The 22,997-nt window shown below is 46.6% G+C and overlaps 18 non-coding genes across 18 annotated transcripts; all 18 read right to left on the bottom strand.

The window, feature by feature from the left end:
• Positions 1-353: 353 nt before the first annotated feature.
• Positions 354-544, bottom strand: LOC142254162 (U2 spliceosomal RNA). The gene has a single exon (XR_012727179.1). It is a non-coding gene; the product is annotated as a U2 spliceosomal RNA (small nuclear RNA).
• A 1,117-nt stretch (positions 545-1,661) lies between these two features.
• On the bottom strand, positions 1,662-1,852 carry LOC142254161 (U2 spliceosomal RNA). The gene has a single exon (XR_012727178.1). It is a non-coding gene; the product is annotated as a U2 spliceosomal RNA (small nuclear RNA).
• Positions 1,853-2,969: 1,117 nt separating this feature from the next.
• LOC142254160 (U2 spliceosomal RNA) lies at positions 2,970-3,160 on the bottom strand. Its single transcript, XR_012727177.1, has one exon. It is a non-coding gene; the product is annotated as a U2 spliceosomal RNA (small nuclear RNA).
• A 1,117-nt stretch (positions 3,161-4,277) lies between these two features.
• Positions 4,278-4,468, bottom strand: LOC142254159 (U2 spliceosomal RNA). The gene has a single exon (XR_012727176.1). It is a non-coding gene; the product is annotated as a U2 spliceosomal RNA (small nuclear RNA).
• Positions 4,469-5,585: 1,117 nt separating this feature from the next.
• Positions 5,586-5,776, bottom strand: LOC142254157 (U2 spliceosomal RNA). The gene has a single exon (XR_012727174.1). It is a non-coding gene; the product is annotated as a U2 spliceosomal RNA (small nuclear RNA).
• Positions 5,777-6,893: 1,117 nt separating this feature from the next.
• LOC142254156 (U2 spliceosomal RNA) lies at positions 6,894-7,084 on the bottom strand. The gene has a single exon (XR_012727173.1). It is a non-coding gene; the product is annotated as a U2 spliceosomal RNA (small nuclear RNA).
• Positions 7,085-8,201: 1,117 nt separating this feature from the next.
• On the bottom strand, positions 8,202-8,392 carry LOC142254155 (U2 spliceosomal RNA). Its single transcript, XR_012727172.1, has one exon. It is a non-coding gene; the product is annotated as a U2 spliceosomal RNA (small nuclear RNA).
• A 1,117-nt stretch (positions 8,393-9,509) lies between these two features.
• Positions 9,510-9,700, bottom strand: LOC142254154 (U2 spliceosomal RNA). Its single transcript, XR_012727171.1, has one exon. It is a non-coding gene; the product is annotated as a U2 spliceosomal RNA (small nuclear RNA).
• Positions 9,701-10,817: 1,117 nt separating this feature from the next.
• On the bottom strand, positions 10,818-11,008 carry LOC142254153 (U2 spliceosomal RNA). The gene has a single exon (XR_012727170.1). It is a non-coding gene; the product is annotated as a U2 spliceosomal RNA (small nuclear RNA).
• A 1,117-nt stretch (positions 11,009-12,125) lies between these two features.
• On the bottom strand, positions 12,126-12,316 carry LOC142254152 (U2 spliceosomal RNA). The gene has a single exon (XR_012727169.1). It is a non-coding gene; the product is annotated as a U2 spliceosomal RNA (small nuclear RNA).
• Positions 12,317-13,433: 1,117 nt separating this feature from the next.
• Positions 13,434-13,624, bottom strand: LOC142254151 (U2 spliceosomal RNA). The gene has a single exon (XR_012727168.1). It is a non-coding gene; the product is annotated as a U2 spliceosomal RNA (small nuclear RNA).
• Positions 13,625-14,741: 1,117 nt separating this feature from the next.
• On the bottom strand, positions 14,742-14,932 carry LOC142254150 (U2 spliceosomal RNA). The gene has a single exon (XR_012727167.1). It is a non-coding gene; the product is annotated as a U2 spliceosomal RNA (small nuclear RNA).
• Positions 14,933-16,049: 1,117 nt separating this feature from the next.
• LOC142254149 (U2 spliceosomal RNA) lies at positions 16,050-16,240 on the bottom strand. Its single transcript, XR_012727166.1, has one exon. It is a non-coding gene; the product is annotated as a U2 spliceosomal RNA (small nuclear RNA).
• A 1,117-nt stretch (positions 16,241-17,357) lies between these two features.
• LOC142254148 (U2 spliceosomal RNA) lies at positions 17,358-17,548 on the bottom strand. Its single transcript, XR_012727165.1, has one exon. It is a non-coding gene; the product is annotated as a U2 spliceosomal RNA (small nuclear RNA).
• Positions 17,549-18,668: 1,120 nt separating this feature from the next.
• On the bottom strand, positions 18,669-18,859 carry LOC142254146 (U2 spliceosomal RNA). Its single transcript, XR_012727163.1, has one exon. It is a non-coding gene; the product is annotated as a U2 spliceosomal RNA (small nuclear RNA).
• A 1,115-nt stretch (positions 18,860-19,974) lies between these two features.
• On the bottom strand, positions 19,975-20,165 carry LOC142254145 (U2 spliceosomal RNA). Its single transcript, XR_012727162.1, has one exon. It is a non-coding gene; the product is annotated as a U2 spliceosomal RNA (small nuclear RNA).
• A 1,119-nt stretch (positions 20,166-21,284) lies between these two features.
• LOC142254144 (U2 spliceosomal RNA) lies at positions 21,285-21,475 on the bottom strand. The gene has a single exon (XR_012727161.1). It is a non-coding gene; the product is annotated as a U2 spliceosomal RNA (small nuclear RNA).
• Positions 21,476-22,592: 1,117 nt separating this feature from the next.
• LOC142252946 (U2 spliceosomal RNA) lies at positions 22,593-22,785 on the bottom strand. The gene has a single exon (XR_012726306.1). It is a non-coding gene; the product is annotated as a U2 spliceosomal RNA (small nuclear RNA).
• Between the last annotated feature and the right edge of the window lie 212 nt (positions 22,786-22,997).

Raw genomic sequence — 22,997 nt, 5'->3', positions numbered from 1 at the left:
CATTCTTAGTATTTGACGTTCAGGTAACAACAGGTAACTTTATTTGGAGTGGAAGCAGAGAGATAACACCAGATGCCAATTGTAGATCCTCTCACACCTGTGGTCACTGCAGCATCTGACTCCACTTTGTCCAAAAGGGATCTATTCCATTCAATTACACATGATCTAGATTAGACTGACAACAAGATACTGCACGGGACATAGCAGAGTTGGTGAAGTTGAGTGGTGATGAGTTTGCTATTTGGATGAATAAAGCAAGTAAAAAGTGTGTTAGATAAAAATTCATTTCAATTCGCTAATCGGGCTAATATGAATCAGGTGAATCGAGTTCTGCTTTTGGAAACTGGGTTAAGAAGGGGTGCACCGTTCCTGGAGGTACTGCAATACCAGGTCAATGCGTGGAGTGGACAGAGCAAGCTCTTTTTCCATCTCCCTGTTCTAAAAATCCATTTAATATATGGTCCCCAGATAGGGGACGTATCAGATATTAAACTGATAAGAACAGATACTACACTTGATCTTAGCCAAAAGGCCGAGAAGCGATAACCAGAATTGGTTTGGGCCTCGAGTGGCACCCTGGCCTATGCCGGACACATCTTAGGGAGAGAGAGCGAGAGGGAGACAAACCCACGCCTACACAAGACATTTTGTCACCCAAGCCAACCCTTGAAAAGGCTGCTTTGCAGAGCAAAAACAAGAAGAATGGTGCGTTTTGCAGCCGCCGCCCACTGCAATGAATCTGAATAACTCCTCCTTTAGGGCGCAAGCAACTCCCCTCCCCCTTGCAGTCTTTCCAATTCACGATACAAAAAGACGGACAGGACAGGTTGCCTGACTTTCCGTCACTGCCACCCTTTGCCATCCTTACCCGTAGAAAGCCCTTTCATCATCCCCAAACCCTAATCTTTTCCCTTTCCTTCCCAGCCCCCAAACCCTGCCCTCTGTACCTTTCTCACCACCCGCTTCCCTTCTCCTGTCATCCCCCTACCACCCGGGAAAAAAAGAGATTGCCCCCTCCTTCCACTAGCCCACCCTCCCACCCAAAGAACAACTTCTTCTGCGCAGCTTGTTTTCTAGGCAGCAGCGCTATTGTGATGTCATCGGGGGGCATTGTGACAAGCCGCCAGTGTTCCGTCTCTTCATGTTGTGCACTGTTCAAACCGAAAATACATCAACAGGCAGGCTACAGAAAAGCTTACTAACAAAGGTTAGAGAGGGGCTTTCTCAGAGGGCTTTTTACAGTTTGTCTATTCCCAATTAGCCGGTTTAGTATACTTAATGAAAGTACTAATTCTTTCATAGGCCGCCCATTCTTAGTATTTGACGTTCAGGTAACAACAGGTAACTTTATTTGGAGTGGAAGCAGAGAGATAACACCAGATGCCAATTGTAGATCCTCTCACACCTGTGGTCACTGCAGCATCTGACTCCACTTTGTCCAAAAGGGATCTATTCCATTCAATTACACATGATCTAGATTAGACTGACAACAAGATACTGCACGGGACATAGCAGAGTTGGTGAAGTTGAGTGGTGATGAGTTTGCTATTTGGATGAATAAAGCAAGTAAAAAGTGTGTTAGATAAAAATTCATTTCAATTCGCTAATCGGGCTAATATGAATCAGGTGAATCGAGTTCTGCTTTTGGAAACTGGGTTAAGAAGGGGTGCACCGTTCCTGGAGGTACTGCAATACCAGGTCAATGCGTGGAGTGGACAGAGCAAGCTCTTTTTCCATCTCCCTGTTCTAAAAATCCATTTAATATATGGTCCCCAGATAGGGGACGTATCAGATATTAAACTGATAAGAACAGATACTACACTTGATCTTAGCCAAAAGGCCGAGAAGCGATAACCAGAATTGGTTTGGGCCTCGAGTGGCACCCTGGCCTATGCCGGACACATCTTAGGGAGAGAGAGCGAGAGGGAGACAAACCCACGCCTACACAAGACATTTTGTCACCCAAGCCAACCCTTGAAAAGGCTGCTTTGCAGAGCAAAAACAAGAAGAATGGTGCGTTTTGCAGCCGCCGCCCACTGCAATGAATCTGAATAACTCCTCCTTTAGGGCGCAAGCAACTCCCCTCCCCCTTGCAGTCTTTCCAATTCACGATACAAAAAGACGGACAGGACAGGTTGCCTGACTTTCCGTCACTGCCACCCTTTGCCATCCTTACCCGTAGAAAGCCCTTTCATCATCCCCAAACCCTAATCTTTTCCCTTTCCTTCCCAGCCCCCAAACCCTGCCCTCTGTACCTTTCTCACCACCCGCTTCCCTTCTCCTGTCATCCCCCTACCACCCGGGAAAAAAAGAGATTGCCCCCTCCTTCCACTAGCCCACCCTCCCACCCAAAGAACAACTTCTTCTGCGCAGCTTGTTTTCTAGGCAGCAGCGCTATTGTGATGTCATCGGGGGGCATTGTGACAAGCCGCCAGTGTTCCGTCTCTTCATGTTGTGCACTGTTCAAACCGAAAATACATCAACAGGCAGGCTACAGAAAAGCTTACTAACAAAGGTTAGAGAGGGGCTTTCTCAGAGGGCTTTTTACAGTTTGTCTATTCCCAATTAGCCGGTTTAGTATACTTAATGAAAGTACTAATTCTTTCATAGGCCGCCCATTCTTAGTATTTGACGTTCAGGTAACAACAGGTAACTTTATTTGGAGTGGAAGCAGAGAGATAACACCAGATGCCAATTGTAGATCCTCTCACACCTGTGGTCACTGCAGCATCTGACTCCACTTTGTCCAAAAGGGATCTATTCCATTCAATTACACATGATCTAGATTAGACTGACAACAAGATACTGCACGGGACATAGCAGAGTTGGTGAAGTTGAGTGGTGATGAGTTTGCTATTTGGATGAATAAAGCAAGTAAAAAGTGTGTTAGATAAAAATTCATTTCAATTCGCTAATCGGGCTAATATGAATCAGGTGAATCGAGTTCTGCTTTTGGAAACTGGGTTAAGAAGGGGTGCACCGTTCCTGGAGGTACTGCAATACCAGGTCAATGCGTGGAGTGGACAGAGCAAGCTCTTTTTCCATCTCCCTGTTCTAAAAATCCATTTAATATATGGTCCCCAGATAGGGGACGTATCAGATATTAAACTGATAAGAACAGATACTACACTTGATCTTAGCCAAAAGGCCGAGAAGCGATAACCAGAATTGGTTTGGGCCTCGAGTGGCACCCTGGCCTATGCCGGACACATCTTAGGGAGAGAGAGCGAGAGGGAGACAAACCCACGCCTACACAAGACATTTTGTCACCCAAGCCAACCCTTGAAAAGGCTGCTTTGCAGAGCAAAAACAAGAAGAATGGTGCGTTTTGCAGCCGCCGCCCACTGCAATGAATCTGAATAACTCCTCCTTTAGGGCGCAAGCAACTCCCCTCCCCCTTGCAGTCTTTCCAATTCACGATACAAAAAGACGGACAGGACAGGTTGCCTGACTTTCCGTCACTGCCACCCTTTGCCATCCTTACCCGTAGAAAGCCCTTTCATCATCCCCAAACCCTAATCTTTTCCCTTTCCTTCCCAGCCCCCAAACCCTGCCCTCTGTACCTTTCTCACCACCCGCTTCCCTTCTCCTGTCATCCCCCTACCACCCGGGAAAAAAAGAGATTGCCCCCTCCTTCCACTAGCCCACCCTCCCACCCAAAGAACAACTTCTTCTGCGCAGCTTGTTTTCTAGGCAGCAGCGCTATTGTGATGTCATCGGGGGGCATTGTGACAAGCCGCCAGTGTTCCGTCTCTTCATGTTGTGCACTGTTCAAACCGAAAATACATCAACAGGCAGGCTACAGAAAAGCTTACTAACAAAGGTTAGAGAGGGGCTTTCTCAGAGGGCTTTTTACAGTTTGTCTATTCCCAATTAGCCGGTTTAGTATACTTAATGAAAGTACTAATTCTTTCATAGGCCGCCCATTCTTAGTATTTGACGTTCAGGTAACAACAGGTAACTTTATTTGGAGTGGAAGCAGAGAGATAACACCAGATGCCAATTGTAGATCCTCTCACACCTGTGGTCACTGCAGCATCTGACTCCACTTTGTCCAAAAGGGATCTATTCCATTCAATTACACATGATCTAGATTAGACTGACAACAAGATACTGCACGGGACATAGCAGAGTTGGTGAAGTTGAGTGGTGATGAGTTTGCTATTTGGATGAATAAAGCAAGTAAAAAGTGTGTTAGATAAAAATTCATTTCAATTCGCTAATCGGGCTAATATGAATCAGGTGAATCGAGTTCTGCTTTTGGAAACTGGGTTAAGAAGGGGTGCACCGTTCCTGGAGGTACTGCAATACCAGGTCAATGCGTGGAGTGGACAGAGCAAGCTCTTTTTCCATCTCCCTGTTCTAAAAATCCATTTAATATATGGTCCCCAGATAGGGGACGTATCAGATATTAAACTGATAAGAACAGATACTACACTTGATCTTAGCCAAAAGGCCGAGAAGCGATAACCAGAATTGGTTTGGGCCTCGAGTGGCACCCTGGCCTATGCCGGACACATCTTAGGGAGAGAGAGCGAGAGGGAGACAAACCCACGCCTACACAAGACATTTTGTCACCCAAGCCAACCCTTGAAAAGGCTGCTTTGCAGAGCAAAAACAAGAAGAATGGTGCGTTTTGCAGCCGCCGCCCACTGCAATGAATCTGAATAACTCCTCCTTTAGGGCGCAAGCAACTCCCCTCCCCCTTGCAGTCTTTCCAATTCACGATACAAAAAGACGGACAGGACAGGTTGCCTGACTTTCCGTCACTGCCACCCTTTGCCATCCTTACCCGTAGAAAGCCCTTTCATCATCCCCAAACCCTAATCTTTTCCCTTTCCTTCCCAGCCCCCAAACCCTGCCCTCTGTACCTTTCTCACCACCCGCTTCCCTTCTCCTGTCATCCCCCTACCACCCGGGAAAAAAAGAGATTGCCCCCTCCTTCCACTAGCCCACCCTCCCACCCAAAGAACAACTTCTTCTGCGCAGCTTGTTTTCTAGGCAGCAGCGCTATTGTGATGTCATCGGGGGGAATTGTGACAAGCCGCCAGTGTTCCGTCTCTTCATGTTGTGCACTGTTCAAACCGAAAATACATCAACAGGCAGGCTACAGAAAAGCTTACTAACAAAGGTTAGAGAGGGGCTTTCTCAGAGGGCTTTTTACAGTTTGTCTATTCCCAATTAGCCGGTTTAGTATACTTAATGAAAGTACTAATTCTTTCATAGGCCGCCCATTCTTAGTATTTGACGTTCAGGTAACAACAGGTAACTTTATTTGGAGTGGAAGCAGAGAGATAACACCAGATGCCAATTGTAGATCCTCTCACACCTGTGGTCACTGCAGCATCTGACTCCACTTTGTCCAAAAGGGATCTATTCCATTCAATTACACATGATCTAGATTAGACTGACAACAAGATACTGCACGGGACATAGCAGAGTTGGTGAAGTTGAGTGGTGATGAGTTTGCTATTTGGATGAATAAAGCAAGTAAAAAGTGTGTTAGATAAAAATTCATTTCAATTCGCTAATCGGGCTAATATGAATCAGGTGAATCGAGTTCTGCTTTTGGAAACTGGGTTAAGAAGGGGTGCACCGTTCCTGGAGGTACTGCAATACCAGGTCAATGCGTGGAGTGGACAGAGCAAGCTCTTTTTCCATCTCCCTGTTCTAAAAATCCATTTAATATATGGTCCCCAGATAGGGGACGTATCAGATATTAAACTGATAAGAACAGATACTACACTTGATCTTAGCCAAAAGGCCGAGAAGCGATAACCAGAATTGGTTTGGGCCTCGAGTGGCACCCTGGCCTATGCCGGACACATCTTAGGGAGAGAGAGCGAGAGGGAGACAAACCCACGCCTACACAAGACATTTTGTCACCCAAGCCAACCCTTGAAAAGGCTGCTTTGCAGAGCAAAAACAAGAAGAATGGTGCGTTTTGCAGCCGCCGCCCACTGCAATGAATCTGAATAACTCCTCCTTTAGGGCGCAAGCAACTCCCCTCCCCCTTGCAGTCTTTCCAATTCACGATACAAAAAGACGGACAGGACAGGTTGCCTGACTTTCCGTCACTGCCACCCTTTGCCATCCTTACCCGTAGAAAGCCCTTTCATCATCCCCAAACCCTAATCTTTTCCCTTTCCTTCCCAGCCCCCAAACCCTGCCCTCTGTACCTTTCTCACCACCCGCTTCCCTTCTCCTGTCATCCCCCTACCACCCGGGAAAAAAAGAGATTGCCCCCTCCTTCCACTAGCCCACCCTCCCACCCAAAGAACAACTTCTTCTGCGCAGCTTGTTTTCTAGGCAGCAGCGCTATTGTGATGTCATCGGGGGGCATTGTGACAAGCCGCCAGTGTTCCGTCTCTTCATGTTGTGCACTGTTCAAACCGAAAATACATCAACAGGCAGGCTACAGAAAAGCTTACTAACAAAGGTTAGAGAGGGGCTTTCTCAGAGGGCTTTTTACAGTTTGTCTATTCCCAATTAGCCGGTTTAGTATACTTAATGAAAGTACTAATTCTTTCATAGGCCGCCCATTCTTAGTATTTGACGTTCAGGTAACAACAGGTAACTTTATTTGGAGTGGAAGCAGAGAGATAACACCAGATGCCAATTGTAGATCCTCTCACACCTGTGGTCACTGCAGCATCTGACTCCACTTTGTCCAAAAGGGATCTATTCCATTCAATTACACATGATCTAGATTAGACTGACAACAAGATACTGCACGGGACATAGCAGAGTTGGTGAAGTTGAGTGGTGATGAGTTTGCTATTTGGATGAATAAAGCAAGTAAAAAGTGTGTTAGATAAAAATTCATTTCAATTCGCTAATCGGGCTAATATGAATCAGGTGAATCGAGTTCTGCTTTTGGAAACTGGGTTAAGAAGGGGTGCACCGTTCCTGGAGGTACTGCAATACCAGGTCAATGCGTGGAGTGGACAGAGCAAGCTCTTTTTCCATCTCCCTGTTCTAAAAATCCATTTAATATATGGTCCCCAGATAGGGGACGTATCAGATATTAAACTGATAAGAACAGATACTACACTTGATCTTAGCCAAAAGGCCGAGAAGCGATAACCAGAATTGGTTTGGGCCTCGAGTGGCACCCTGGCCTATGCCGGACACATCTTAGGGAGAGAGAGCGAGAGGGAGACAAACCCACGCCTACACAAGACATTTTGTCACCCAAGCCAACCCTTGAAAAGGCTGCTTTGCAGAGCAAAAACAAGAAGAATGGTGCGTTTTGCAGCCGCCGCCCACTGCAATGAATCTGAATAACTCCTCCTTTAGGGCGCAAGCAACTCCCCTCCCCCTTGCAGTCTTTCCAATTCACGATACAAAAAGACGGACAGGACAGGTTGCCTGACTTTCCGTCACTGCCACCCTTTGCCATCCTTACCCGTAGAAAGCCCTTTCATCATCCCCAAACCCTAATCTTTTCCCTTTCCTTCCCAGCCCCCAAACCCTGCCCTCTGTACCTTTCTCACCACCCGCTTCCCTTCTCCTGTCATCCCCCTACCACCCGGGAAAAAAAGAGATTGCCCCCTCCTTCCACTAGCCCACCCTCCCACCCAAAGAACAACTTCTTCTGCGCAGCTTGTTTTCTAGGCAGCAGCGCTATTGTGATGTCATCGGGGGGCATTGTGACAAGCCGCCAGTGTTCCGTCTCTTCATGTTGTGCACTGTTCAAACCGAAAATACATCAACAGGCAGGCTACAGAAAAGCTTACTAACAAAGGTTAGAGAGGGGCTTTCTCAGAGGGCTTTTTACAGTTTGTCTATTCCCAATTAGCCGGTTTAGTATACTTAATGAAAGTACTAATTCTTTCATAGGCCGCCCATTCTTAGTATTTGACGTTCAGGTAACAACAGGTAACTTTATTTGGAGTGGAAGCAGAGAGATAACACCAGATGCCAATTGTAGATCCTCTCACACCTGTGGTCACTGCAGCATCTGACTCCACTTTGTCCAAAAGGGATCTATTCCATTCAATTACACATGATCTAGATTAGACTGACAACAAGATACTGCACGGGACATAGCAGAGTTGGTGAAGTTGAGTGGTGATGAGTTTGCTATTTGGATGAATAAAGCAAGTAAAAAGTGTGTTAGATAAAAATTCATTTCAATTCGCTAATCGGGCTAATATGAATCAGGTGAATCGAGTTCTGCTTTTGGAAACTGGGTTAAGAAGGGGTGCACCGTTCCTGGAGGTACTGCAATACCAGGTCAATGCGTGGAGTGGACAGAGCAAGCTCTTTTTCCATCTCCCTGTTCTAAAAATCCATTTAATATATGGTCCCCAGATAGGGGACGTATCAGATATTAAACTGATAAGAACAGATACTACACTTGATCTTAGCCAAAAGGCCGAGAAGCGATAACCAGAATTGGTTTGGGCCTCGAGTGGCACCCTGGCCTATGCCGGACACATCTTAGGGAGAGAGAGCGAGAGGGAGACAAACCCACGCCTACACAAGACATTTTGTCACCCAAGCCAACCCTTGAAAAGGCTGCTTTGCAGAGCAAAAACAAGAAGAATGGTGCGTTTTGCAGCCGCCGCCCACTGCAATGAATCTGAATAACTCCTCCTTTAGGGCGCAAGCAACTCCCCTCCCCCTTGCAGTCTTTCCAATTCACGATACAAAAAGACGGACAGGACAGGTTGCCTGACTTTCCGTCACTGCCACCCTTTGCCATCCTTACCCGTAGAAAGCCCTTTCATCATCCCCAAACCCTAATCTTTTCCCTTTCCTTCCCAGCCCCCAAACCCTGCCCTCTGTACCTTTCTCACCACCCGCTTCCCTTCTCCTGTCATCCCCCTACCACCCGGGAAAAAAAGAGATTGCCCCCTCCTTCCACTAGCCCACCCTCCCACCCAAAGAACAACTTCTTCTGCGCAGCTTGTTTTCTAGGCAGCAGCGCTATTGTGATGTCATCGGGGGGCATTGTGACAAGCCGCCAGTGTTCCGTCTCTTCATGTTGTGCACTGTTCAAACCGAAAATACATCAACAGGCAGGCTACAGAAAAGCTTACTAACAAAGGTTAGAGAGGGGCTTTCTCAGAGGGCTTTTTACAGTTTGTCTATTCCCAATTAGCCGGTTTAGTATACTTAATGAAAGTACTAATTCTTTCATAGGCCGCCCATTCTTAGTATTTGACGTTCAGGTAACAACAGGTAACTTTATTTGGAGTGGAAGCAGAGAGATAACACCAGATGCCAATTGTAGATCCTCTCACACCTGTGGTCACTGCAGCATCTGACTCCACTTTGTCCAAAAGGGATCTATTCCATTCAATTACACATGATCTAGATTAGACTGACAACAAGATACTGCACGGGACATAGCAGAGTTGGTGAAGTTGAGTGGTGATGAGTTTGCTATTTGGATGAATAAAGCAAGTAAAAAGTGTGTTAGATAAAAATTCATTTCAATTCGCTAATCGGGCTAATATGAATCAGGTGAATCGAGTTCTGCTTTTGGAAACTGGGTTAAGAAGGGGTGCACCGTTCCTGGAGGTACTGCAATACCAGGTCAATGCGTGGAGTGGACAGAGCAAGCTCTTTTTCCATCTCCCTGTTCTAAAAATCCATTTAATATATGGTCCCCAGATAGGGGACGTATCAGATATTAAACTGATAAGAACAGATACTACACTTGATCTTAGCCAAAAGGCCGAGAAGCGATAACCAGAATTGGTTTGGGCCTCGAGTGGCACCCTGGCCTATGCCGGACACATCTTAGGGAGAGAGAGCGAGAGGGAGACAAACCCACGCCTACACAAGACATTTTGTCACCCAAGCCAACCCTTGAAAAGGCTGCTTTGCAGAGCAAAAACAAGAAGAATGGTGCGTTTTGCAGCCGCCGCCCACTGCAATGAATCTGAATAACTCCTCCTTTAGGGCGCAAGCAACTCCCCTCCCCCTTGCAGTCTTTCCAATTCACGATACAAAAAGACGGACAGGACAGGTTGCCTGACTTTCCGTCACTGCCACCCTTTGCCATCCTTACCCGTAGAAAGCCCTTTCATCATCCCCAAACCCTAATCTTTTCCCTTTCCTTCCCAGCCCCCAAACCCTGCCCTCTGTACCTTTCTCACCACCCGCTTCCCTTCTCCTGTCATCCCCCTACCACCCGGGAAAAAAAGAGATTGCCCCCTCCTTCCACTAGCCCACCCTCCCACCCAAAGAACAACTTCTTCTGCGCAGCTTGTTTTCTAGGCAGCAGCGCTATTGTGATGTCATCGGGGGGCATTGTGACAAGCCGCCAGTGTTCCGTCTCTTCATGTTGTGCACTGTTCAAACCGAAAATACATCAACAGGCAGGCTACAGAAAAGCTTACTAACAAAGGTTAGAGAGGGGCTTTCTCAGAGGGCTTTTTACAGTTTGTCTATTCCCAATTAGCCGGTTTAGTATACTTAATGAAAGTACTAATTCTTTCATAGGCCGCCCATTCTTAGTATTTGACGTTCAGGTAACAACAGGTAACTTTATTTGGAGTGGAAGCAGAGAGATAACACCAGATGCCAATTGTAGATCCTCTCACACCTGTGGTCACTGCAGCATCTGACTCCACTTTGTCCAAAAGGGATCTATTCCATTCAATTACACATGATCTAGATTAGACTGACAACAAGATACTGCACGGGACATAGCAGAGTTGGTGAAGTTGAGTGGTGATGAGTTTGCTATTTGGATGAATAAAGCAAGTAAAAAGTGTGTTAGATAAAAATTCATTTCAATTCGCTAATCGGGCTAATATGAATCAGGTGAATCGAGTTCTGCTTTTGGAAACTGGGTTAAGAAGGGGTGCACCGTTCCTGGAGGTACTGCAATACCAGGTCAATGCGTGGAGTGGACAGAGCAAGCTCTTTTTCCATCTCCCTGTTCTAAAAATCCATTTAATATATGGTCCCCAGATAGGGGACGTATCAGATATTAAACTGATAAGAACAGATACTACACTTGATCTTAGCCAAAAGGCCGAGAAGCGATAACCAGAATTGGTTTGGGCCTCGAGTGGCACCCTGGCCTATGCCGGACACATCTTAGGGAGAGAGAGCGAGAGGGAGACAAACCCACGCCTACACAAGACATTTTGTCACCCAAGCCAACCCTTGAAAAGGCTGCTTTGCAGAGCAAAAACAAGAAGAATGGTGCGTTTTGCAGCCGCCGCCCACTGCAATGAATCTGAATAACTCCTCCTTTAGGGCGCAAGCAACTCCCCTCCCCCTTGCAGTCTTTCCAATTCACGATACAAAAAGACGGACAGGACAGGTTGCCTGACTTTCCGTCACTGCCACCCTTTGCCATCCTTACCCGTAGAAAGCCCTTTCATCATCCCCAAACCCTAATCTTTTCCCTTTCCTTCCCAGCCCCCAAACCCTGCCCTCTGTACCTTTCTCACCACCCGCTTCCCTTCTCCTGTCATCCCCCTACCACCCGGGAAAAAAAGAGATTGCCCCCTCCTTCCACTAGCCCACCCTCCCACCCAAAGAACAACTTCTTCTGCGCAGCTTGTTTTCTAGGCAGCAGCGCTATTGTGATGTCATCGGGGGGCATTGTGACAAGCCGCCAGTGTTCCGTCTCTTCATGTTGTGCACTGTTCAAACCGAAAATACATCAACAGGCAGGCTACAGAAAAGCTTACTAACAAAGGTTAGAGAGGGGCTTTCTCAGAGGGCTTTTTACAGTTTGTCTATTCCCAATTAGCCGGTTTAGTATACTTAATGAAAGTACTAATTCTTTCATAGGCCGCCCATTCTTAGTATTTGACGTTCAGGTAACAACAGGTAACTTTATTTGGAGTGGAAGCAGAGAGATAACACCAGATGCCAATTGTAGATCCTCTCACACCTGTGGTCACTGCAGCATCTGACTCCACTTTGTCCAAAAGGGATCTATTCCATTCAATTACACATGATCTAGATTAGACTGACAACAAGATACTGCACGGGACATAGCAGAGTTGGTGAAGTTGAGTGGTGATGAGTTTGCTATTTGGATGAATAAAGCAAGTAAAAAGTGTGTTAGATAAAAATTCATTTCAATTCGCTAATCGGGCTAATATGAATCAGGTGAATCGAGTTCTGCTTTTGGAAACTGGGTTAAGAAGGGGTGCACCGTTCCTGGAGGTACTGCAATACCAGGTCAATGCGTGGAGTGGACAGAGCAAGCTCTTTTTCCATCTCCCTGTTCTAAAAATCCATTTAATATATGGTCCCCAGATAGGGGACGTATCAGATATTAAACTGATAAGAACAGATACTACACTTGATCTTAGCCAAAAGGCCGAGAAGCGATAACCAGAATTGGTTTGGGCCTCGAGTGGCACCCTGGCCTATGCCGGACACATCTTAGGGAGAGAGAGCGAGAGGGAGACAAACCCACGCCTACACAAGACATTTTGTCACCCAAGCCAACCCTTGAAAAGGCTGCTTTGCAGAGCAAAAACAAGAAGAATGGTGCGTTTTGCAGCCGCCGCCCACTGCAATGAATCTGAATAACTCCTCCTTTAGGGCGCAAGCAACTCCCCTCCCCCTTGCAGTCTTTCCAATTCACGATACAAAAAGACGGACAGGACAGGTTGCCTGACTTTCCGTCACTGCCACCCTTTGCCATCCTTACCCGTAGAAAGCCCTTTCATCATCCCCAAACCCTAATCTTTTCCCTTTCCTTCCCAGCCCCCAAACCCTGCCCTCTGTACCTTTCTCACCACCCGCTTCCCTTCTCCTGTCATCCCCCTACCACCCGGGAAAAAAAGAGATTGCCCCCTCCTTCCACTAGCCCACCCTCCCACCCAAAGAACAACTTCTTCTGCGCAGCTTGTTTTCTAGGCAGCAGCGCTATTGTGATGTCATCGGGGGGCATTGTGACAAGCCGCCAGTGTTCCGTCTCTTCATGTTGTGCACTGTTCAAACCGAAAATACATCAACAGGCAGGCTACAGAAAAGCTTACTAACAAAGGTTAGAGAGGGGCTTTCTCAGAGGGCTTTTTACAGTTTGTCTATTCCCAATTAGCCGGTTTAGTATACTTAATGAAAGTACTAATTCTTTCATAGGCCGCCCATTCTTAGTATTTGACGTTCAGGTAACAACAGGTAACTTTATTTGGAGTGGAAGCAGAGAGATAACACCAGATGCCAATTGTAGATCCTCTCACACCTGTGGTCACTGCAGCATCTGACTCCACTTTGTCCAAAAGGGATCTATTCCATTCAATTACACATGATCTAGATTAGACTGACAACAAGATACTGCACGGGACATAGCAGAGTTGGTGAAGTTGAGTGGTGATGAGTTTGCTATTTGGATGAATAAAGCAAGTAAAAAGTGTGTTAGATAAAAATTCATTTCAATTCGCTAATCGGGCTAATATGAATCAGGTGAATCGAGTTCTGCTTTTGGAAACTGGGTTAAGAAGGGGTGCACCGTTCCTGGAGGTACTGCAATACCAGGTCAATGCGTGGAGTGGACAGAGCAAGCTCTTTTTCCATCTCCCTGTTCTAAAAATCCATTTAATATATGGTCCCCAGATAGGGGACGTATCAGATATTAAACTGATAAGAACAGATACTACACTTGATCTTAGCCAAAAGGCCGAGAAGCGATAACCAGAATTGGTTTGGGCCTCGAGTGGCACCCTGGCCTATGCCGGACACATCTTAGGGAGAGAGAGCGAGAGGGAGACAAACCCACGCCTACACAAGACATTTTGTCACCCAAGCCAACCCTTGAAAAGGCTGCTTTGCAGAGCAAAAACAAGAAGAATGGTGCGTTTTGCAGCCGCCGCCCACTGCAATGAATCTGAATAACTCCTCCTTTAGGGCGCAAGCAACTCCCCTCCCCCTTGCAGTCTTTCCAATTCACGATACAAAAAGACGGACAGGACAGGTTGCCTGACTTTCCGTCACTGCCACCCTTTGCCATCCTTACCCGTAGAAAGCCCTTTCATCATCCCCAAACCCTAATCTTTTCCCTTTCCTTCCCAGCCCCCAAACCCTGCCCTCTGTACCTTTCTCACCACCCGCTTCCCTTCTCCTGTCATCCCCCTACCACCCGGGAAAAAAAGAGATTGCCCCCTCCTTCCACTAGCCCACCCTCCCACCCAAAGAACAACTTCTTCTGCGCAGCTTGTTTTCTAGGCAGCAGCGCTATTGTGATGTCATCGGGGGGCATTGTGACAAGCCGCCAGTGTTCCGTCTCTTCATGTTGTGCACTGTTCAAACCGAAAATACATCAACAGGCAGGCTACAGAAAAGCTTACTAACAAAGGTTAGAGAGGGGCTTTCTCAGAGGGCTTTTTACAGTTTGTCTATTCCCAATTAGCCGGTTTAGTATACTTAATGAAAGTACTAATTCTTTCATAGGCCGCCCATTCTTAGTATTTGACGTTCAGGTAACAACAGGTAACTTTATTTGGAGTGGAAGCAGAGAGATAACACCAGATGCCAATTGTAGATCCTCTCACACCTGTGGTCACTGCAGCATCTGACTCCACTTTGTCCAAAAGGGATCTATTCCATTCAATTACACATGATCTAGATTAGACTGACAACAAGATACTGCACGGGACATAGCAGAGTTGGTGAAGTTGAGTGGTGATGAGTTTGCTATTTGGATGAATAAAGCAAGTAAAAAGTGTGTTAGATAAAAATTCATTTCAATTCGCTAATCGGGCTAATATGAATCAGGTGAATCGAGTTCTGCTTTTGGAAACTGGGTTAAGAAGGGGTGCACCGTTCCTGGAGGTACTGCAATACCAGGTCAATGCGTGGAGTGGACAGAGCAAGCTCTTTTTCCATCTCCCTGTTCTAAAAATCCATTTAATATATGGTCCCCAGATAGGGGACGTATCAGATATTAAACTGATAAGAACAGATACTACACTTGATCTTAGCCAAAAGGCCGAGAAGCGATAACCAGAATTGGTTTGGGCCTCGAGTGGCACCCTGGCCTATGCCGGACACATCTTAGGGAGAGAGAGCGAGAGGGAGACAAACCCACGCCTACACAAGACATTTTGTCACCCAAGCCAACCCTTGAAAAGGCTGCTTTGCAGAGCAAAAACAAGAAGAATGGTGCGTTTTGCAGCCGCCGCCCACTGCAATGAATCTGAATAACTCCTCCTTTAGGGCGCAAGCAACTCCCCTCCCCCTTGCAGTCTTTCCAATTCACGATACAAAAAGACGGACAGGACAGGTTGCCTGACTTTCCGTCACTGCCACCCTTTGCCATCCTTACCCGTAGAAAGCCCTTTCATCATCCCCAAACCCTAATCTTTTCCCTTTCCTTCCCAGCCCCCAAACCCTGCCCTCTGTACCTTTCTCACCACCCGCTTCCCTTCTCCTGTCATCCCCCTACCACCCGGGAAAAAAAGAGATTGCCCCCTCCTTCCACTAGCCCACCCTCCCACCCAAAGAACAACTTCTTCTGCGCAGCTTGTTTTCTAGGCAGCAGCGCTATTGTGATGTCATCGGGGGGCATTGTGACAAGCCGCCAGTGTTCCGTCTCTTCATGTTGTGCACTGTTCAAACCGAAAATACATCAACAGGCAGGCTACAGAAAAGCTTACTAACAAAGGTTAGAGAGGGGCTTTCTCAGAGGGCTTTTTACAGTTTGTCTATTCCCAATTAGCCGGTTTAGTATACTTAATGAAAGTACTAATTCTTTCATAGGCCGCCCATTCTTAGTATTTGACGTTCAGGTAACAACAGGTAACTTTATTTGGAGTGGAAGCAGAGAGATAACACCAGATGCCAATTGTAGATCCTCTCACACCTGTGGTCACTGCAGCATCTGACTCCACTTTGTCCAAAAGGGATCTATTCCATTCAATTACACATGATCTAGATTAGACTGACAACAAGATACTGCACGGGACATAGCAGAGTTGGTGAAGTTGAGTGGTGATGAGTTTGCTATTTGGATGAATAAAGCAAGTAAAAAGTGTGTTAGATAAAAATTCATTTCAATTCGCTAATCGGGCTAATATGAATCAGGTGAATCGAGTTCTGCTTTTGGAAACTGGGTTAAGAAGGGGTGCACCGTTCCTGGAGGTACTGCAATACCAGGTCAATGCGTGGAGTGGACAGAGCAAGCTCTTTTTCCATCTCCCTGTTCTAAAAATCCATTTAATATATGGTCCCCAGATAGGGGACGTATCAGATATTAAACTGATAAGAACAGATACTACACTTGATCTTAGCCAAAAGGCCGAGAAGCGATAACCAGAATTGGTTTGGGCCTCGAGTGGCACCCTGGCCTATGCCGGACACATCTTAGGGAGAGAGAGCGAGAGGGAGACAAACCCACGCCTACACAAGACATTTTGTCACCCAAGCCAACCCTTGAAAAGGCTGCTTTGCAGAGCAAAAACAAGAAGAATGGTGCGTTTTGCAGCCGCCGCCCACTGCAATGAATCTGAATAACTCCTCCTTTAGGGCGCAAGCAACTCCCCTCCCCCTTGCAGTCTTTCCAATTCACGATACAAAAAGACGGACAGGACAGGTTGCCTGACTTTCCGTCACTGCCACCCTTTGCCATCCTTACCCGTAGAAAGCCCTTTCATCATCCCCAAACCCTAATCTTTTCCCTTTCCTTCCCAGCCCCCAAACCCTGCCCTCTGTACCTTTCTCACCACCCGCTTCCCTTCTCCTGTCATCCCCCTACCACCCGGGAAAAAAAGAGATTGCCCCCTCCTTCCACTAGCCCACCCTCCCACCCAAAGAACAACTTCTTCTGCGCAGCTTGTTTTCTAGGCAGCAGCGCTATTGTGATGTCATCGGGGGGCATTGTGACAAGCCGCCAGTGTTCCGTCTCTTCATGTTGTGCACTGTTCAAACCGAAAATACATCAACAGGCAGGCTACAGAAAAGCTTACTAACAAAGGTTAGAGAGGGGCTTTCTCAGAGGGCTTTTTACAGTTTGTCTATTCCCAATTAGCCGGTTTAGTATACTTAATGAAAGTACTAATTCTTTCATAGGCCGCCCATTCTTAGTATTTGACGTTCAGGTAACAACAGGTAACTTTATTTGGAGTGGAAGCAGAGAGATAACACCAGATGCCAATTGTAGATCCTCTCACACCTGTGGTCACTGCAGCATCTGACTCCACTTTGTCCAAAAGGGATCTATTCCATTCAATTACACATGATCTAGATTAGACTGACAACAAGATACTGCACGGGACATAGCAGAGTTGGTGAAGTTGAGTGGTGATGAGTTTGCTATTTGGATGAATAAAGCAAGTAAAAAGTGTGTTAGATAAAAATTCATTTCAATTCGCTAATCGGGCTAATATGAATCAGGTGAATCGAGTTCTGCTTTTGGAAACTGGGTTAAGAAGGGGTGCACCGTTCCTGGAGGTACTGCAATACCAGGTCAATGCGTGGAGTGGACAGAGCAAGCTCTTTTTCCATCTCCCTGTTCTAAAAATCCATTTAATATATGGTCCCCAGATAGGGGACGTATCAGATATTAAACTGATAAGAACAGATACTACACTTGATCTTAGCCAAAAGGCCGAGAAGCGATAACCAGAATTGGTTTGGGCCTCGAGTGGCACCCTGGCCTATGCCGGACACATCTTAGGGAGAGAGAGCGAGAGGGAGACAAACCCACGCCTACACAAGACATTTTGTCACCCAAGCCAACCCTTGAAAAGGCTGCTTTGCAGAGCAAAAACAAGAAGAATGGTGCGTTTTGCAGCCGCCGCCCACTGCAATGAATCTGAATAACTCCTCCTTTAGGGCGCAAGCAACTCCCTCCCCCCTTGCAGTCTTTCCAATTCACGATACAAAAAGACGGACAGGACAGGTTGCCTGACTTTCCGTCACTGCCACCCTTTGCCATCCTTACCCGTAGAAAGCCCTTTCATCATCCCCAAACCCTAATCTTTTCCCTTTCCTTCCCAGCCCCCAAACCCTGCCCTCTGTACCTTTCTCACCACCCGCTTCCCTTCTCCTGTCATCCCCCTACCAACCCGGGAAAAAAAGAGATTGCCCCCTCCTTCCACTAGCCCACCCTCCCACCCCAAAGAACAACTTCTTCTGCGCAGCTTGTTTTCTAGGCAGCAGCGCTATTGTGATGTCATCGGGGGGCATTGTGACAAGCCGCCAGTGTTCCGTCTCTTCATGTTGTGCACTGTTCAAACCGAAAATACATCAACAGGCAGGCTACAGAAAAGCTTACTAACAAAGGTTAGAGAGGGGCTTTCTCAGAGGGCTTTTTACAGTTTGTCTATTCCCAATTAGCCGGTTTAGTATACTTAATGAAAGTACTAATTCTTTCATAGGCCGCCCATTCTTAGTATTTGACGTTCAGGTAACAACAGGGTAACTTTATTTGGAGTGGAAGCAGAGAGATAACACCAGATGCCAATTGTAGATCCTCTCACACCTGTGGTCACTGCAGCATCTGACTCCACTTTGTCCAAAAGGGATCTATTCCATTCAATTACACATGATCTAGATTAGACTGACAACAAGATACTGCACGGGACATAGCAGAGTTGGTGAAGTTGAGTGGTGATGAGTTTGCTATTTGGATGAATAAAGCAAGTAAAAAGTGTGTTAGATAAAAATTCATTTCAATTCGCTAATCGGGCTAATATGAATCAGGTGAATCGAGTTCTGCTTTTGGAAACTGGGTTAAGAAGGGGTGCACCGTTCCTGGAGGTACTGCAATACCAGGTCAATGCGTGGAGTGGACAGAGCAAGCTCTTTTTCCATCTCCCTGTTCTAAAAATCCATTTAATATATGGTCCCCAGATAGGGGACGTATCAGATATTAAACTGATAAGAACAGATACTACACTTGATCTTAGCCAAAAGGCCGAGAAGCGATAACCAGAATTGGTTTGGGCCTCGAGTGGCACCCTGGCCTATGCCGGACACATCTTAGGGAGAGAGAGCGAGAGGGAGACAAACCCACGCCTACACAAGACATTTTGTCACCCAAGCCAACCCTTGAAAAGGCTGCTTTGCAGAGCAAAAACAAGAAGAATGGTGCGTTTTGCAGCCGCCGCCACTGCAATGAATCTGAATAACTCCTCCTTTAGGGCGCAAGCAACTCCCCTCCCCCTTGCAGTCTTTCCAATTCACGATACAAAAAGACGGACAGGACAGGTTGCCTGACTTTCCGTCACTGCCACCCTTTGCCATCCTTACCCGTAGAAAGCCCTTTCATCATCCCCAAACCCTAATCTTTTCCCTTTCCTTCCCAGCCCCCAAACCCTGCCCTCTGTACCTTTCTCACCACCGCTTCCCTTCTCCTGTCATCCCCCTACCACCCGGGAAAAAAAGAGATTGCCCCCTCCTTCCACTAGCCCACCCTCCCACCCAAAGAACAACTTCTTCTGCGCAGCTTGTTTTCTAGGCAGCAGCGCTATTGTGATGTCATCGGGGGGCATTGTGACAAGCCGCCAGTGTTCCGTCTCTTCATGTTGTGCACTGTTCAAACCGAAAATACATCAACAGGCAGGCTACAGAAAAGCTTACTAACAAAGGTTAGAGAGGGGCTTTCTCAGAGGGCTTTTTACAGTTTGTCTATTCCCAATTAGCCGGTTTAGTATACTTAATGAAAGTACTAATTCTTTCATAGGCCGCCCATTCTTAGTATTTGACGTTCAGGTAACAACAGGTAACTTTATTTGGAGTGGAAGCAGAGAGATAACACCAGATGCCAATTGTAGATCCTCTCACACCTGTGGTCACTGCAGCATCTGACTCCACTTTGTCCAAAAGGGATCTATTCCATTCAATTACACATGATCTAGATTAGACTGACAACAAGATACTGCACGGGACATAGCAGAGTTGGTGAAGTTGAGTGGTGATGAGTTTGCTATTTGGATGAATAAAGCAAGTAAAAAGTGTGTTAGATAAAAATTCATTTCAATTCGCTAATCGGGCTAATATGAATCAGGTGAATCGAGTTCTGCTTTTGGAAACTGGGTTAAGAAGGGGTGCACCGTTCCTGGAGGTACTGCAATACCAGGTCAATGCGTGGAGTGGACAGAGCAAGCTCTTTTTCCATCTCCCTGTTCTAAAAATCCATTTAATATATGGTCCCCAGATAGGGGACGTATCAGATATTAAACTGATAAGAACAGATACTACACTTGATCTTAGCCAAAAGGCCGAGAAGCGATAACCAGAATTGGTTTGGGGCCTCGAGTGGCACCCCTGGCCTATGCCGGACACATCTTAGGGAGGAGAGAGCGAGAGGGAGACAAACCCACGCCTACACAAGACATTTTGTCACCCAAGCCAACCCTTGAAAAGGCTGCTTTGCAGAGCAAAAACAAGAAGAATGGTGCGTTTTGCAGCCGCCGCCCACTGCAATGAATCTGAATAACTCCTCCTTTAGGGCGCAAGCAACTCCCCTCCCCCTTGCAGTCTTTCCAATTCACGATACAAAAAGACGGACAGGACAGGTTGCCTGACTTTCCGTCACTGCCACCCTTTGCCATCCTTACCCGTAGAAAGCCCTTTCATCATCCCCAAACCCTAATCTTTTCCCTTTCCTTCCAGCCCCCAAACCCTGCCCTCTGTACCTTTCTCACCACCCGCTTCCCTTCTCCTGTCATCCCCCTACCACCCGGGAAAAAAGAGATTGCCCCCTCCTTCCACTAGCCCACCCTCCCACCCAAAGAACAACTTCTTCTGCGCAGCTTGTTTTCTAGGCAGCAGCGCTATTGTGATGTCATCGGGGGGCATTGTGACAAGCCGCCAGTGTTCCGTCTCTTCATGTTGTGCACTGTTCAAACCGAAAATACATCAACAGGCAGGCTACAGAAAAGCTTACTAACAAAGGTTAGAGAGGGGCTTTCTCAGAGGGCTTTTTACAGTTTGTCTATTCCCAATTAGCCGGTTTAGTATACTTAATGAAAGTACTAATTCTTTCATAGGCCGCCCATTCTTAGTATTTGACGTTCAGGTAACAACAGGTAACTTTATTTGGAGTGGAAGCAGAGAGATAACACCAGATGCCAATTGTAGATCCTCTCACACCTGTGGTCACTGCAGCATCTGACTTCACTTTGTCCAAAAGGGATCTATTCCATTCAATTACACATGATCTAGATTAGACTGACAACAAGATACTGCACGGGGACATAGCAGAGTTGGTGAAGTTGAGTGGTGATGAGTTTGCTATTTGGATGAATAAAGCAAGTAAAAAGTGTGTTAGATAAAAATTCATTTCAATTCGCTAATCGGGCTAATATGAATCAGGTGAATCGAGTTCTGCTTTTGGAAACTGGGTTAAGAAGGGGTGCACCGTTCCTGGAGGTACTGCAATACCAGGTCAATGCGTGGAGTGGACAGAGCAAGCTCTTTTTCCATCTCCCTGTTCTAAAAATCCATTTAATATATGGTCCCCAGATAGGGGACGTATCAGATATTAAACTGATAAGAACAGATACTACACTTGATCTTAGCCAAAAGGCCGAGAAGCGATAACCAGAATTGGTTTGGGCCTCGAGTGGCACCCTGGCCTATGCCGGACACATCTTAGGGAGAGAGAGCGAGAGGGAGACAAACCCACGCCTACACAAGACATTTTGTCAACCAAGCCAACCCTTGAAAAGGCTGCTTTGCAGAGCAAAAACAAGAAGAATGGTGCGTTTTGCAGCCGCCGCCCACTGCAATGAATCTGAATAACTCCTCCTTTAGGGCGCAAGCAACTCCCCTCCCCCTTGCAGTCTTTCCAATTCACGATACAAAAAGACGGACAGGACAGGTTGCCTGACTTTCCGTCACTGCCACCCTTTGCCATCCTTACCCGTAGAAAGCCCTTTCATCATCCCCAAACCCTAATCTTTTCCCTTTCCTTCCCAGCCCCCAAACCCTGCCCTCTGTACCTTTCTCACCACCCGCTTCCCTTCTCCTGTCATCCCCCTACCACCCGGGAAAAAAAGAGATTGCCCCCTCCTTCCACTAGCCCACCCTCCCACCCAAAGAACAACTTCTTCTGCGCAGCTTGTTTTCTAGGCAGCAGCGCTATTGTGATGTCATCGGGGGGCATTGTGACAAGCCGCCAGTGTTCCGTCTCTTCATGTTGTGCACTGTTCAAACCGAAAATACATCAACAGGCAGGCTACAGAAAAGCTTACTAACAAAGGTTAGAGAGGGGCTTTCTCAGAGGGCTTTTTACAGTTTGTCTATTCCAATTAGCCGGTTTAGTATACTTAATGAAAGTACTAATTCTTTCATAGGCCGCCCATTCTTAGTATTTGACGTTCAGGTAACAACAGGTAACTTTATTTGGAGTGGAAGCAGAGAGATAACACCAGATGCCAATTGTAGATCCTCTCACACCTGTGGTCACTGCAGCATCTGACTCCACTTTGTCCAAAAGGGATCTATTCCATTCAATTACACATGATCTAGATTAGACTGACAACAAGATACTGCACGGGACATAGCAGAGTTGGTGAAGTTGAGTGGTGATGAGTTTGCTATTTGGATGAATAAAGCAAGTAAAAAGTGTGTTAGATAAAAATTCATTTCAATTCGCTAATCGGGCTAATATGAATCAGGTGAATCGAGTTCTGCTTTTGGAAACTGGGTTAAGAAGGGGGTGCACCGTTCCTGGAGGTACTGCAATACCAGGTCAATGCGTGGAGTGGACAGAGCAAGCTCTTTTTCCATCTCCCCTGTTCTAAAAATCCATTTAATATATGGTCCCCAGATAGGGGACGTATCAGATATTAAACTGATAAGAACAGATACTACACTTGATCTTAGCCAAAAAGGCCGAGAAGCGATAACCAGAATTGGTTTGGGCCTCGAGTGGCACCCTGGCCTATGCCGGACACATCTTAGGGAGAGAGAGCGAGAGGGAGACAAACCCACGCCTACACAAGACATTTTGTCACCCAAGCCAACCCTTGAAAAGGCTGCTTTGCAGAGCCAAAACAAGAAGAATGGTGCGTTTTGCAGCCGCCGCCCACTGCAATGAATCTGAATAACTCCTCCTT

The sequence above is a fragment of the Anomaloglossus baeobatrachus genome, chromosome 9, assembly GCF_048569485.1.
Source record: "Anomaloglossus baeobatrachus isolate aAnoBae1 chromosome 9, aAnoBae1.hap1, whole genome shotgun sequence".
In the NCBI taxonomy this organism is placed as follows: Eukaryota; Metazoa; Chordata; class Amphibia; order Anura; family Aromobatidae; genus Anomaloglossus; species Anomaloglossus baeobatrachus.
The sequence above is the reverse complement of the archived record's forward strand: the minus strand, read 5'-3'. Positions and strand labels throughout refer to the sequence as shown.